This window comes from Arachis hypogaea, chromosome 16, assembly GCF_003086295.3.
Source record: "Arachis hypogaea cultivar Tifrunner chromosome 16, arahy.Tifrunner.gnm2.J5K5, whole genome shotgun sequence".
In the NCBI taxonomy this organism is placed as follows: Eukaryota; Viridiplantae; Streptophyta; class Magnoliopsida; order Fabales; family Fabaceae; genus Arachis; species Arachis hypogaea.
Genome location: NC_092051.1, coordinates 82,089,210 through 82,094,474, shown reverse-complemented (window position 1 = coordinate 82,094,474; position 5,265 = coordinate 82,089,210). Strand labels below are relative to the sequence as shown.

General features: G+C 40.3%; 1 non-coding gene across 1 annotated transcript; it reads right to left on the bottom strand.

Annotated features, from left to right (window-relative positions):
* Positions 1–4,737: 4,737 nt before the first annotated feature.
* On the bottom strand, positions 4,738–4,844 carry LOC112761593 (small nucleolar RNA R71). Its single transcript, XR_003181981.1, has one exon. It is a non-coding gene; the product is annotated as a small nucleolar RNA R71 (small nucleolar RNA).
* Between the last annotated feature and the right edge of the window lie 421 nt (positions 4,845–5,265).

Sequence of the window (5,265 nt, the reverse complement as noted above, 5' to 3'; positions counted from 1 at the left end):
AAAACCGTTTTCAAGCTTAGTGATTAACATTGTATCATGATTCTTTTGAAAACCGATGGTTTAACCATCAAAAGACCAAAATCTTTTTAAAAGAAATTAGTTAATTAACCAGAAATCCAAACTCTCTTTTTAGATAAAAGAATCTTAAAAGTTTCCTAATAGTATGAATGACCAACCTGTTCCAAACATAGGTTCACTAAGTCTATGCTGAACCAGCTTGATATTTCATACTTTACTAAACCACAACACAAACCAATCATGGCCTCCGGCCCATCACATAATCAATCATGGCTTCAGGCCCAAACAGCTCAATCAACATCCAATTCACCACAACCCAACCAATTTCAATCACAAACACAAGTAATGAGGTTCAAACACAATCAAGAGCAGTTACGTCAACCATAGCAATTAGCAATTAAACAAAATTATTCGCATAGGCAAACCAATTATAATATTCACACCCAAACAATGTCACATAGATGCATATGATGAATGCCTGCCCTATGGCTAATGAGCTCATCTGTCGGTTATACAGCCAACTCGAAATGTCCTAGTAGCTAACCATTGGACAGTCCCTCTGTACACGCATCCCTAAGCTCAATAATATCCATAGAAAAAATCCCAAGAATATTGGTGGCATGAAATCCCACACCTTTGTACTATTGTACAAGCAAGTGCACTAGGTCGTCCAAGTAATACCTGAGCAAGTCAGGGTCGATCCCCCGAGGATTGTGATTTGAAACAAGCTATAGTTATCTTGCAGGTCTTAGTCAGGCGGAATCAGAAGGTTGTTGGTTTTCATTCATCAAGAGAAACTATTTAAAGCATAATAAAGAAAAAGAGGTAGAAAATACTGATAGGAATAAGGATAAGGATTGGAGTTGCGTTATCTTTCTGAATTAACTCTGGTACTACTGCTCTCTTTGCTTGTGAGTGATTTTTTCAATGGCAAGCTGTATGTGATTGACACTGGTTTGAGCAGCTGCCAATACTCCTCCAGATCTGAACCCCAGGTTTAGTGTGGATCTATCTCTACTTGAGGGTGAAGCGCGTACAGTCCATTCTCTTTTATGATCCTCCTCAAAATGCCACAGACAACGTTGGATCTTCCGGATCAGAGAATGCTGCGTGTTTGGGTTCTAGCTTCTACCACAGAGACCCTAATCTCCCCAAAAATTGGCTGAACTGAGGTCTCGAGAAGTCCCCAACGAAGTCGTGGATTAGCCGTCTGAGAGATGTATATTCAAGCTGTTGGTTGTCCTTGTCCGGTGAAAGACACATTCTGACCCAAGTAGATATGGGTGTTTGTCAGGCACGTTCGTCTTAATGTGATGACCAGAGCTAATTGGTTAGATCATCCTATTCACCATGATGAAGTACAAATATACATCTTAGAATTAATCAAACACGGATTAAAAAGAAATAGTAGTACTTTTATTAACTCATAGGACTCAGCAAGGCTCCTCCCCTCAACCTAGGAGGTTTAGAAACTCATATTGAAGTAAAAAATACAAAGCAAAAACGAAAATAGGACTGAATGATCCCCGTGATTATGTAAAATACACTTTAAATACTAAACAGATGACTAGTAAGGGTAAAATAGTCTATTTAGTGCTAAAATCCACTTCTGGGGTTCGCTTGGTGAGTGTTTGGGCTGAGTTTTGATGAGATCCACATGCTAGGGGACTCCTTGGGCATTTGAACGCCAGCTATGTGGTCCTCTCTGGGTGTTTGGACGCCGGTCTCTGCTTTTTGGGCACTGAACGCCTGGAAGGGAGCAAGAAGCTGGCATTGGACGCCAGTTTTGGGCCTTCTAATCTGAAGCAAAGTATGGACTATTATATATTGCTAGAAAGCTTTAGAAGTGAGATTTCTATAGCCGTTGAGAGCGCTTGATGCCGGGGCATTTTGGCCAGTTTTACTGACCTTTTCTTTACTGTTTTTAGGGTAGTTTCATGCATTTCAGTAGGAAATAAGCTGGTTTTGGGTAGATATTCACTTACATCTTGTTTCAAGCATGCATTGTGTAATTTACATGATTTCATGAGGATTTTGCATGAATTTAAGGACAAATTGGATGTTGCATTTCCCATGACTTGGACTAGAGCTTTGATGCACTATATTGCTTGATTTCAGGACAAAGGAAGCAAAGAAGAACCACATTAGTGGCTACGTTAGTTACACTAACGTTAACACTAACGTGGAATGGGAGTAACTTGCAAAGTTAATGAGAAAAGTGATTGCCAATAACGCTCTCGAAGCCATCATTGCCCACGTTAAGAGTCACGTCAACTAAGTTAACGTGAACTCTAACGTGGAAGAAAGGAAATGGAGCCAACGTTAGTGACACTTAACATTATCACTAATGTTGGACCAAGCTCATAAGTGGCCACGTTAGTCACCATGTAAAATTAGTTAACGTGGCCTCTAACGTTAAGAAGAAAGGGGGGAAGCCAACGTTAGTGACATTCAACATTATCACTAACGTTGGCCAAGTCACACTAGGCCACGTTAACTCCCACGTTAACTTAGTTAACTTAGTTAACGTGGAAGCTAACGTGGATAAGGGAATGTTGAACCAACGTTAGTGACACTCAACTTTGTCACTAACATTGGAGATGGCTAGCATAGGCCACGTTAACCTAGTTAACATGGACTCTAACGTGGGAGCTAAGGGGCACGTAGGAACGTTAGTGACAATGTTAAGTGTCACTAACGTTCTCGAAGGTTGCCAAGCCTACGTTAAAAGAGCCACGTTAACTAAGTTAACGTGGACTCTAACGTAGGGAAGGGGGAGGCTTCTCAACGTTATTGGGAAAGTTGAGTCCCAATAACGTGCGCGAAGGACAAAGAGGCAACGTTAGTGGTAACGTTTGTGCCACTAACGTTGAGGTTAACGTGGCTCTTACTTGGGTAAGGAACGTTAGTGAAAAAGTTGAATGTCACTAACGTTCTCGAACCCATATTTTCACTGAACGTTAACACCACTTTGTTTTCATTTTCCAGAGCTATGAACAACTAAACCCCTTTCATTGGGTTAGGGAGCTCTGTTGTAATTTGATGGATCAATACTAGTTTTCATTATTCTTCTTCTATCTTTTCTCTTAATTTTACTTGAAAGCTTTCGATCTTCATCCAATTGGGTAGTTATCTTGGAAAAGAAGCTATTCATACTTGGATCTCTTCTGAACCTTGAAAGAGGAATGAAGAGATCACGCTAGAAATGCTTTCTCATGCTGGACCAAATTGGATTTGGATGGATATGTGACTATAATCCTCTCAACACTTGATTTGGGAAATGCATGTGGTATAATCAGTGACCATACTTCATCTCTTCTCATGATCAATTGACCAAGGAATTGGCTATTGATCAAGATTTGAGAGATTGAATTACAAGAAATTGTAATTCAATTACTTAAGATTGCCAAGGAGATCAATGAGTGCATTGATTGAGGAAGAGATGAAAATGAAATTGATCCGGAGAATGCAACATCTCCTAAGCCCAATGAACTCCCCATGTCTGATCTTACCCATTCTCTTTATTTTCCGTCATTTACTTTCATGAGCAATTCCCCCATTCCCATTTACAATTCTGCAATTTACTTCAGTCATTTACTTTCAGTTCTTTAATTCTAGCATTTACTTTTTCTGTCATTTACCTTCCCGCCATTTTATTTTCTGCAATTCTAAACTCAATTCCTGGATTCGCTCAACTAGAACATTCCTCTAATTAAAGTTGCTTGATCAATCAATCCTTGTGGGATTCGACCTCACTCTATTGTGAGTTTTTACTTGACGACAAATTCGGTACACTTGCCGAAGAAAATTTGTTAAGAGACAAGTTTTCCGTGCATCAAGTTTATAGCGCCGTTGCCGGGGATTGATTGTGCATCAACAATGATTAGATTGGAGGATAACTAGATTGAGCATTTTGTTTTTGTTTGATTTAATTTTCTGTTTGAGTCATCTACTTCCTATTTTAGTTAATTTCTTCCCTTCCCCCTACTTTTTCTTTGTTATTTACTATTCATCTCACTAACCCACTAACTGTTTGATATATTACATCACTCACACTAACAGTAATTCTGACAGATATACTTTCTGCACCTATTCTCTTTGCTTGTACTTGTTGGTTGTATGACAGGGAGAAGAAGCGGGGCTTCAACTTCCTTTGATTCTGAACCTAAGAGAACCTTCCTTAGACTAAGGAGGGAGGCAAGAGAAAAATGTGTAGTTAGTGCTGAAGAAGAGGAGGAACACTTTGAGGAATACTTTGAACCAAACATAGAAGAAAACATGGAAAACCATCGTGAGGAAGAGGCTCACAACCATGGCGGTAGAGGTCGAGAAAATCATGCTGGAGAGGATAGAAGAGTTTTAGGCTCTTACATCAATCCAAACCCAGGAAACTGTGGAAGTAGCATTCAAAAGCCAACCATCCATGCCAACAATTTTGAACTAAAACCACAGCTCATCACCCTTGTTCAGAACAACTGTTCGTTCGGAGGAAGTGTCTAAGAGGACCCCAATCAACATCTAACCACCTTCCTGAGAATATGTGACACAGTAAAGTCTAATGGTGTTCATCCTGACGCTTATAGACTACTCTTATTTCCATTCTCACTCAAGGATAAGGCAGCCAAGTGGCTGGAGTCTTTCCCAAGGGAGAGCTTGACAACTTGGAAAGATGTGGTAAACAAATTCTTAGCAAGATTTTACCCTCCTCAATGAATCAATAGACTGAGAGCTGAGGTCCAAACTTTCAGGCAACAAGATGGTGAGACTCTATATGAAGCATGGGAGAGGTTTAAAGACCTAACAAGGAGGTGCCCACCAGATATGTTCAATGAATGGGTGCAGCTGCATATTTTCTATGAAGGGCTCTCTTATGAGTCAAAGAAGGTCGTAGACCATTCATCCAGAGGATCTTTGAACAAGAAGAAGACCATTGAGGAGGCCATAGTTGTCATTGAAACTGTAGCAGAGAAAAACTACTTCTATGCTTCCGAAAGAGGGAACACAAGAGGAGTAATGGAGCTAAACAATGTAGATGCTCTGCTGGCCCAAAACAAGCTCATTACCCAGCAGCTGGCTGACCTCACCAAGAAGATGGAGAGGAACCAAGTAGCAGCAATCTCCACTTTATCAACAACCCAAGAAGGAGTGAATGAAGAAGCAGAGGGTAGTCAGGAGCAAGCTAACTACATTGGGAATTCACCTAGGCAAAACCATGATCTATACTCCAAGACCTACAACCCTGGATGG